The sequence below is a fragment of the Bison bison genome, unplaced genomic scaffold, assembly GCF_000754665.1.
Source record: "Bison bison bison isolate TAMUID 2011002044 unplaced genomic scaffold, Bison_UMD1.0 scf7180017864216, whole genome shotgun sequence".
Lineage (NCBI taxonomy): Eukaryota > Metazoa > Chordata > Mammalia > Artiodactyla > Bovidae > Bison > Bison bison.
The window spans coordinates 133477-145051 of NW_011494788.1; positions in this window are offsets into that span (position 1 = coordinate 133477).

Here is an 11575-nt window from a genome sequence, read left to right on the forward strand (position 1 = left end):
TGAGAAACCTACATGCAGGTCAGGAAGCAACAGTTAGAACTGGACATGGAACAAGAGACTGGTTCCAAATAGGAAAAGGAGTACGTCAAGGCTGTATCCTGTCACCCTGCTTATTTAACTTATATGTAGAGTGCATCATGAGAACGCTGGACTGGAAGAAGCACAAGCTGGAATCAAGATTGCCGTAAGAAATATCAATAACCTCAGATATGCAGATGACACCACCCTTATTGCAGAAAGTGAAGAAGAACTAAAGAGTCTCTTGATGAAAGTGAATGAGGAGAGTGAACAAGTTAGCTTAAAGCTCAACATTCAGAAAATGAAGATCATGGCATCTGGTCCCATCACTTCACGGCAGATAGATGGGGAAACAGTGTCAGACTTTATTTTTTGGTGCTCCAAAATCACTGCAGATGGTGATTGCAGCCATGAAATTAAAAGACGATTACTCCTTGGAAGGAAAGTTATGACCAACCTAGATAGCATATTCAAAAGCAGAGACATTACTTTGCCAACAAAGGTCCGTCTAGTCAAGGCTATGTTTTTTCCAGTGGTCATCTATGATGTGCTGTGACTGCTGCTGCTAAATCGCTTCAGTCGTGTCTGACTCTGTGCGACCCCATAGATGGCAGCCCTTCAGGCTCCACTGTCCCTGGGATTCTCCAGGCAAGAACACTGGAGTGGGTTGCAATTTCCTTCTCCAATGCATGAAAATGAAAAGTGAAAATGAAGCCGCTCAGTCATGTCTGACTCTTAGCGATCCCATGGACTGCAGCCTACCAGGCTCCTCCATCCATGGGATTTTCCAGGCAAGAGTTCTGGAGTGGGGTGCCATGGCCTTCTCCACTATGGATGTGATAGTTGGACTATAAAGAATGCTGAGCACCGAAGAATCAATGCTTTTGAACTGTGGTGTTGGAGAAGACTCTTAAGAATCTCTTGGAGTGCAAGGAGATCCAACCAGTCCATCCTAAAGGAAATCAGTCCTGAATATTCATTGGAAGGACTGATGCTGAAGCTGAAACTGCAATACTTTGGCCACCTGATGAGAAGAGTTGACTCTAGAAATGACCCTAAATCTGGGAAGGATTTGGGGCAGGAGGAGAAAGGGACAACAGAGGATGTGATGGCTGGCTGGCATCACTGACTCAATGGACATGGGTTTGGGTTCCAGGAGTTGGTGATGGACAGTGAGGCCTGGCGTGCTGCGATTCATGGGGTCGCAAAGAGTTGGACATGACTGAGCAACTGAACTGATGTCTGTCAATCTCTAATTTATCCTCCCCACTTCCCTTTATGTAACCATAAGGTTGTTTTCTGTATCTGTGAGTCTACGTCTGGTTTTTTGAGCTGTATGACCTGTTCGTGTCCACTGGAATAAATGGTTAACTCTATTTGTTGATTCTTTGAAGAAATATGTAGGAAAAAAATGAGATTGATGAAATTTTTAAAACTTATGAAATCAGTTTTTGCTGGAATAAACTTTTATTAAAGATTTTGGAGTATAATTTGGCAGTATCTGAGTAAGTGAAGACATATATGCTTATGATGAAGCAATAGTATCACATGGGGTGTTTAGAGAGAAACTTGCCTGTGTGCCCAAAGACGGTATACAAAGATGTTCATGGCAGCCTAATTTTTATAGCAAAATAGTGAATTCAATCTAAATGACCACCAAAAGAAGAATACATAAATAAAATAAAATATGTTTATTCATTAGATTTTAAAGTGAACAAGCATTATTTGTCATCTGTGTTAACATAGATTGGGAGATACAATAGTTTGAGTTGCACTGAAGCATATTCTGAGACAAGACTTTAAGTGCAGATAGTTTATTTGGGAGAGCATGCATGCTAAGTCACTTTAGTAATGTCCGTCTTTTTGCGACCCCATGGAGAGTAGCCTGCCAGGTTCCTCTGTCCATGGATTCTCCAGGCAAGAATACTGGAGTGGGCTGTCATGTCCTTCTCCAGGGGATCTTCCCGACCCATGGATCAAACCTGGGTCTCTTAAGTCTCCTTTATTGGGAAGCAGGTTCTTTACCACTAGCACCATCTGGGAAGCCCTGTTTTGGAGACAGTCACAAAGGAAACCAATAGGTGGTGGAGAAATGAAACAGAAAAGAGAAGAAATCCAATAAAGGATATGTTATCAAGTAATTCACCACTGTGAATAACTCGGACAAGTACAGTCCTGCTGGAGAACTCTGGAAGACGGAGGAGGATCACTTCAGGGATGAGGGCTATCAGCATCCATCAGTTGCTTGTTAAGGGCTGCTGTGGAGGAGGAGAGGAGCTTATTTTGATCCTTCTGACCTGATGTACTGGGATGGGTGAACTTTAGTGGTCAAAGATAGGGATAGGCAAAGCGATGCAGGTGCTTAGCTGCTGAAAGTCAGGACTATTGGCAAGTGCCTGGGGAAGACCTTGGTCCCTACCAAACTGATGACTGCGCTTGTTGGTGAGGATTAGGAGGAGGGTAAGGAATGACGTTGGGGATGCAGGAGAAATTCCATTTACATGACTTTCTTTCTGTCTCTACTAAGTAAAACTATTTCATGTAAATCTTATAATATATTAATGTCTTTCAGTTCTGATATGAGTACACAGATGTTTGGGATGGCATTTTTAAAGTTTCCTAAAATTTAAAACAAACTAAAAGTGTAATGAAAAAGCCAATTAGCCTTTTATTAGCACACACTGATTCAGTTCTGAGAGTAAAGATACATATTATGAACTCCTTGAGATCAGGTATCATAAAATTTCATTTACCAGAAGACATACAAAGAATCTTGGAGGAAATTTGTAAAACAAATGCCAGAATTAATTAATTCTGGATTTTAGTTTACAAAGTCATATCTCTACAGGTATTCTAGGCCAGCTGTGAGTTAGACTTTTTGGCTTTAGCCATTATAAGCATAATTGTCTCATACTTCTCTGATGTACTTTGGTGTTGCCTAGGCAAGAAATTTAATGTCCATCTTAACTGATCTTAGTATATAATGTGTGTGCTCAGCCGTGTTTGACTTTTGTGACCCCATGGACTGTAGCCTGCCAGGCTCCTCTGTCCATGGAATTTTCTAGGCAAGAATACTGGAGTTGGTTGCCATTTCCTCCTCCAGGGGATCATCCCTTTCCAGGAACTGAACCCACACCTCTTGAGTCTCCTGTATTGATAGGTGTATTCTTTACCAACGGCACCACCTGGCAAGCCCCTTGTATAGAATACTGGCATCAAAAGAGGTAAGGCCCTGGGTATTAAAGGCATCTTTCAGTGGATGTGAATAACCAAGACAACAGAAAACTTAAGAAGCTTGTCATTTGAGAGCCTTGATCCTCCTCTATGTAGATCATAGTAAGTCTGTGTAGATGGGTTTTCCATTTTTTTAGTATCTTGAGAAAATCATCTTAGATGCAGTTGTGAAGACAGTAAATCTCAATCCCTTGTGTAGAATCAACAAAGAATAGTAAGATATGAGTTTTCCTCCCTTTATTATGATTACAAAGGTACTGATACCACCAAAGTTTCCCTGTGAATGTTAAGAAATACGTTGGGAAATAAGTGAAGTGTATATAACCCCATTCCAAAATATCAGCTCATGAGGCAAAAACTTACTTGTGATGAGCCAGTTAAAGACTGTTATCTAAACATCATGAAATTTAATTTTATCAGCCTTACAAATAGCTGCTTTCTTAGTAACCAAAGGCTGTTAACAGTGTTTGATGAGTAAGAAAGGGGGTGTCTAATTTGTTCTTTTGGTGGTAGAAAGAACTAATAAAACTAAAATGAAAAGGCAGAAGATGGAAATGCTTAAAGTCATACAGATAACTATTCTTCACAGAAAATATCATTTGAACTAAACTTATGAAATACTGATTGCAAAAGAAACTTGCCTTCTGTTCCTAACATAATTATAATGTGAAAAAATATAACTCTTCTTTGAAAGTGAAAAGTCCTTTGTGATACCAACACTGAGTAATTTTAAAAGTTGTAAGGATGTAGTACATTTAAAGCTACTGTCCAAGAATAAAGTATGGCAAAATAAAATCTCTAAAGTCTACAAGGCATATAACATTTTGTTGTTGTATATAATTTATAGGTCTGAAAAGTCACTGCTTGGTTTGCTTAAATCCTAGATAAGATAATCTTGCAAAAGTAAAGGACCAAATACTCACTCCAGACTTAATACTGATTCCGCTCTTGCCTTAGGCAGTATGTAATTTCAGTATGTTTCAAGTTTTGTTTCTGAAGCTTGATGTCTAAGTACCAGCATTTTTCAATTGCTTATTGTGTGAGCTCTAACTAGTTGGTGCCTGCTAAGCATCCTGAAACAAACCGCTGTGTCCGTGTATCACGCACTCCTTTGCCTTCGTGTTTGTCAACTGGAAAGGCTTAGTTTCTCCTACTTTCTGGTAGGCTCGCGGCACATGGTTGAAAGTTGCCAAAGTATTAGAACTGAAAGTGTGGATAGATAATGTTTTAAAAGTAGATACTCATGGTTCACATTCTGTTTGTGTTTTCACCTTGGTTTGAAGTGAAATTACCTGTTAGGAAAGGCTTCCCAGATAAAGCTGGTGGTAAAGAACCCCCCTGCCGGTGCGGGTAGACGTAAGAGATGCGGGTTCGATCCCTGGGTCAGAAGATACCCTGGAGGGGCGGGCACAGCAGCACGCTGCAGTGTTCTTGTCTGGAGAAGCCTGTGGACACAGGAGCCTAGTGGGCTGTAGCCCATAGGGTCACACAGAGTGGGACGCAGCTGAAGTGACTTAGCGCATACGCACCTATTCTAAAGTGTGAATTTTATCTTGTGAAACAATTTTTAGCCTAATAACACCTACCCATTCCTTGAAGAAAAAAGTTTAGAGAAGACAGCTTTGACTGCTATGAATGAACAACAAAGCATGTAGATGAAGAGTCAGAGTAGCTTGTCAAAGCAAAATCTAAATTTTCTTTAAAAGGTTATTGAGGAGAATCTCTTTGATCCTTCATTAAAATTTTTCATCAAAAGTTCAATTTTCACAATATTTATCATTATTATTTTTTTCTTCTTAATCTTACAGTGTATTATTTCTTTGAATGGATCATCCTTTCACTAATTATATGAATGAATTCCAATAACACTTTCAAAATGGAGACTCCTTTTTTGAATTTTAGGAGATTCCCTTTTTCTTTCTAAGGGTAATTAGTTATTTTGTTCCAGTTATCTCTGTTTCCTCCTCAAGAGAGCTGTGCTGGCACTGTATCACTGAGATACCATGCGTACCATGACTTTGGTTATTATATTTCAGGATCTTTCTTGTGATATTCTTTGTATGTTAGACTGTTAATTTTGTTTCTGCACATTTATATTTCTTCTTACTGCTCCAATATGAATTTTTAATTCTCTTGTTATTGATTTAATTGTATATGTTTTTAAATAGATTTTTAAAAAATCATACAAACAATACTTATTTTGAAACAAAAGTCAAATATCACTGGAGGACCAAAACCAAAGGGAAATGTCTCCTGTATCTTATATCTTTTATATCTTATATATTGAAAATGAATTTCTAAAAAATTCAACAGTTTAAAGGATATATTACCCTTTACATTTTGATTGAATTTATTATATTGAATATTGAATTATATTATATTGTAATTATATATATGTTATATATATATTTATTATATATATTTATATTATATATATAATTATTATATATATTATATATAATTATATAATATTATATTGTATTGAATATAATGAATATTGCCAACTGCTAAGAGGTTGTACCTAAAATCTCATTGTAGAGTGTGAGAGAGCAGGCTTCTCCACAGTATCATTTAGAGCAGCCTGGAACTAGGGGATGATGGGGCTGCTAACCAACTCGTAGAAAATAAATAGGCGGCATTACTGTATGATGGTGTTCCTTCACCAGAAGAACTGCTGGATGCATAAAATGTAGGTGTCTACTAAATGCTATTAAACATACTTTAATCTTACTAATACTAATATAACAGGTAAAATATAGTCAAGACTATGGTTTTTCCTGTGGTCATGTATGGATGTGAGAGTTGGACTGTGAAGAAAGCTGAGCACCAAAGAATTGATGCTTTTGAACTGTGGTGTTGGAGAAGACTCTTGAGAGTCCCTTGGACTGCAAGGGGATCCAACCAGTCCATCCTGAAGGAGATCAGCCCTGGGATTTCTTTGGAAGGAATGATGCTAAAGCTGAAACTCCAGTACTTTGGCCACCTCATGCGAAGAGTTGACTCATTGGAAAAGACTGATGCTGGGAGGGATTGGGGGCAGGAAGAGAAGGGGATGACAGAGAATGAGATGGCTGGATGGCATCACTGACTCGATGGACGTGAGTCTGAGTGAACTCCGGGAGTTGGTGATGGACAGGGAGGCCTGGCATACTGTGATTCATGGGGTCGCAAAGAGTCAAACACAACTGAGCAACTGAACTGAACTGAACAGGTAAAAAATTGGCTTCTCATTGCTATTTTGAATTTAATTTTTTAAATTATAAGGTTGAACTCTTTTTTCTTGTCTCCTGGCCAGTTGTACATCGCTTTCAGTGAACTGCCTATTGATAAACTTCATCTGCTTTCTTACAGTATTGTTAAATATTTGTTGTGCTAGGGATTTTATATCTTAAAAAAAACTGAAGGAATGTATAGAAAAAGCTTCTTTTCAGTTTTTCTTGGTCATGGGATCTTACTCTTGATGTGTTATTTTAATTAATTATTTTAGTTAAAGTATTAGTAATATAATAATTTTTGAAATTATAATTACTAATTTAGTAAGTAATTATTAAATTATTTTAATTAATTATGATGAGACAACATGTCATCTTTTGGCTTCTGAGGTTTTGATTATGTTAGCCCTCCTCAGAGAAGGCAATGACAACCCACTCCAGTACTCTTGCCTGGAAAATCCCATGGACAGAGGAGCCTGGTGGGCGGCCGTCCCTGGGGTCGCTATGAGTTGGACACGACTGAGCAGCTTCGCTTTCACTTTTCACTTTTATGCATTGGAGAAGGAAATGGCAACCCACTCCCGTGTTCTTGCCTGGAGAATCCCAGGGACAGGGGTGCCTGTTGGGCTGCCGTCTAAGGGGTCACACAGAGTCGGACATGACTGAAGCGACTTAGCAGCAGCAGCAGCCCTCCTCATTCCAAATTTATCATCCCACATTTTGTAGTACTTTTACAGTTTTGGTTTTATTCATGATTCATTCATCTGTAATTTATTTTAAATTATGAGGAGAGATGCATTATTCCTGACTTCCAAATGGCTGGCAGTTTGTTCAAACAACATTTTCTGTTTTCTTTATTTCTCTTTGCTGATTTGAAATGTCACTTTTGATGTGTTCTAAACTGTCACAGAAACTTTGTTTTGTTTGTAAAGTCTATTTATCGCCTGGTGTGCGGGCCCACGGTTTTGCACACCTCCAGTTGTGCCACTCTCAGGTTGTTTTCAATGTGGTGAGTTTATCTCGTAGAATCACAGTCCGAGGCTGTTTCCATAGCTGTATATTTCCGTTTAAGTACTAGAATCCATGTATCTGATTTAATATTTTACTATCACTTAATCATATGGAGTAATGTAAGGAAAATATGTATGAAGCGGATTAACGAGCATGAATTCCAGTTGAGCTGTTTCAAATCCTAAAAGATGGTGTTGTGAAAGTGCTGCACTCAATATGCCAGCAAATTTGGAAAACTCACCAGTGGCCACAGAACTGAAAAAGGTCAGGTTTCATTCCAATCCCAAAGAAAGGCAATGCCAAAGAATGCTCAAACTACCACACAATTGTTCTCATCTCACACACTAGTAAAGTAATGCTCAAAATTCTCCAACCAGGCTTCAACAGTATGTGAACCATGAACTTCCAGGTGTTCAAGCTGGTTTTAGAAAAGGCAGAGGAACCAAGATCTAATTGCCAACATCCGTTGGATCGTGGAAAAAGGCAGAGAGTTCCAGAAAAACATCTATGTCTGCTTTATTGACTATGCCAAAGCCTTTGACTGTGTGGATCACAATAAACTGTGGAAAATTCTGAAAGAGATGGGAATACCAGACCATCTGACCTGTCTCTTGAGAAACCTGTATGCAGGTTAGGAAGCAAGAGTTAGAACTGGACATGGAACAGACTGGTTCCAAATAGGAAAAGGAGTACGTCAAGGCTGTATATTATCACCCTGCTTATTTAACTTATATGCAGTGTACATCATGAGAAACGCTGGACTGAATGAAGCACAAGTTGGAATCAAGATTTCCAGGAGAAATATCAGTAACCCCAGATACTCAGGTGACACCTTTATTGCAGAAAGTAAAGAAGAACTAAAGAGCCTCTTGATGAAAGTGAATGAGGAGAGTGAGAAAGTTATCTTAAAGCTCAACATTCAGAAAACTAAGATCATGGCATCCGGCCCCATATCTTCAAGGCAAATAGATGAAGAAACAGAGGCTGACATTATTTTTTGGGGCTCCTGAATCACTTGCACATGGTGATTGCAGCCATGAAATTAAAAGACGCCTACTCATTGGAAGGAAAGTTTTGAGAAACCTAGACAGCATGTTAAAAAGCAGACACATTACTTTGTCAACAAAGGTCCATCTAGTCAAGGCTATGGTTTTTCCAGTAGTCATGTAAGGATGTGAGAGTTGGACTATAAAGCTGAGCGCAGAAGAATTGATGCTTTTGAACTGTGGTGTTGGAGAAGACTCTTGAGAGTCCCTTGTGCTGCAAGGAGATCCAACCAGTCCATCCTAAAGGAGATCAGTCCTGGGTGTTCATTGGAAGGACTGATGTTGAGGCTGAAACTCCAATACTTTGGCCACCTGATGTGAAGAGCTGACTCATTTGAAAAGACCCTGATGCTGGAAAAGATTGAGGGCAGGAGGAGAAGGGGACAACAGATGATGAGATGGTTGGATGGCATCACCAACTCTATGGACTTGAGTTTGGGTGGACTCCGGAAGTTGGTGATGGACAGGGAGGCCTGGCGTGCTGCAGTTCATGCAACTGCAGAGTCGGACGTGACTGAGCGACTGAACTGAACTGAAAGTCACTTAGGGAAAAACTTGCCCTTTATATTTAAATTTAAATGTAGTTTTTTCTTTATTTTGGAAAATCCCCTGAGAAACATTCAAATTTTCTTTTCCTGTCTTATACAGCTCTTATTAATTCCCAAGTTCTTCTAGCTTAGTTTATTTATACATAGGAATTCCTTTTGCCATGTTTTCCAACTAATTATTCTTAGTTTCAGGAAATTAATGATCATTTTACCTACTAAAATTTTAATTTTTTGACTTCTCAGTCATTTGAAAGGCTTTTCTGTTGATATCTTTGGTTTTCTTAGATATATGATGTTATAAATTTAGTTACTGATAGTTTTCACTCTAATAGTTGTTTATTCTTTCTTTTTTCCAATTTTATTTTTGTACTATTAGAATAATTGAAAACTTAAGTAGCAACATTTGTATTTGTATCTTGTTCAGTAATTTAGTGAGAATATATTGAAATGTTTTCTGGAGAATGTAATTACTTTGTGGTAAGGGACATACATCTTTTATCATTATGAAAATATCGGTGTATCTTTTGTTAAGAAATTTTATCAAATTTCTTTTTGGTATATTATAATGATCACAGAATGTGTCTCTCTCTCCCTAGAAATATGGGGAAATATATAAGTCCTGATATTCAGCTATTTGCATTCTGGGCATAACTCTAAATAATGTTTTCCAGTTTTTTATTTTTCTACCAAGTAACTCAATTTGTCAATATTTTATTTCAAAATTTTGCATCTATATTTCTAATGAAATCTTTTTTAAAATTGAAGTATAGTTGGTTTACAACATTGTGTTAGCTTCTGGTGTACAACAAAATGACTCCGTTTTATATATATGTATACTTTTCCAGATTCTTTTCTATTATAGGTTATTAGGTTATTGCAAAGTATTAGCTATAGTTTAGGACTTTGTTGTTTATATGTTTCTTATCTGGTAGTGCATATCTATTAATCTCAAGCTTCTAATTTATGCCCCCTCCCGCCCCACTTTCCTCTGTGTGACTGTTTCTGTTTTATAAATACGTTTTTTTGTATCTTTTTTTTTTTTTAGATTCCACATGTAAGTGATATACTGAATTTGTTTTTCTCTGACTTATTTTACTTAGTGATCCATCCAAGTTGCTGCAAATGGGATTATTTCATTCTTTTTTGTGACTAAGTATAAGATCCTCTAGAGTGGGAAATGGCAACCCACTTCAGTATTCTTGCTTGGAAAGTTCCATGGACACAGAAGCTTTGTGGGCTACAGTCCATGGGGCCACAGAGAGTCAGATACAACTGAGCGACTAAGCACATGCATACACACAGATATACACCAGAGCTTCTTTATCATTTATCTGTCGATGGACATTAGGTTGCTCCCATAGCTTAGCTGTTATAAATAGTGCTGCTGTGAACATTAGGGTGCATATATCTTTTACATTAGTTTTCTTTGAATATCTGCCCAGGAGTAGAATTACTGGATCATATAATATCTCCATTCTTAGTTTTCTAAGGAACTTCCATCACATTCTCCATAGTGGCTGCATCAATTTATATTTCCACCAACAGTGTAGGAGGGTTCCCTTTATCCACACCTTCTCCAACATTTATTATTTGTAGACTTTTTGATGATGACCATTCTGACAAATGTGAGATGATACCTTGTAGTTTTGATTTGCGTGTCTCTACTAATTAGTGATGTTAAGCATCTTTTCATGTATATACATGCCATCTGTAGGTCTTCTTTGGATAATTATATCTATTTAGATCTTCTACCCATTTTCTGATTGGACAGAAAATTTGTTGTTTGTTTGTTTATTTATATGAAGTGCTATATATGATATTTATATGGGGCTTGTATATTTTGAAAATTAATTCCATGTCAGTCACACCTTTTGCAAATATTCTCTCCCACTTAGCTTTTCATTTTGTTTATGGTTTCTTTTGCTGTGCAAAAACTTATAAATTTAATAAGTCCAGTTTGCTTGTTTTTGCTTTTATTTCTTTTGCCTTGAGAGACTGACTTAAGAAAACAGTGCTTAGATTTATTTCAGAGAATGTTTTGCCTATATTCTCTTCTAGGAATTTGGCATCATGGCTTATATTTAAGTCTTAAACGATTTTGTGTTTATTTTTGTGTATGATTGAGGGAGTGTTCTAACTTCATTGATTTACATGTGACTGTCCAGTTTTCCCAACACCGCTTGCAGAAGAGTTTATCCTTTCTCTATTGTGTATTCTTGCCTTCTTTGTCAAAGATTAATTGACCATAGAATGTAGATTTACTTCTGGACACTCCATTCTTTTCTATTTATCTGTAATACCATGCTTTTAAAATTACTGTAGCTCTGTAGTATATTGTCTGAAGTCTGGGAGGATAATGCCACCAGCTTTGTCTGGCATAAGAAGGATTTATACGGACCCTTCTGAAACTCTTCCAAAAGATTGAAGAGAAAGGAACACAGCCAAAGTTATTCCATGAAGCCATCATCACCCTGATATCAAAAGCAGATAAAGATATTACCAAAAA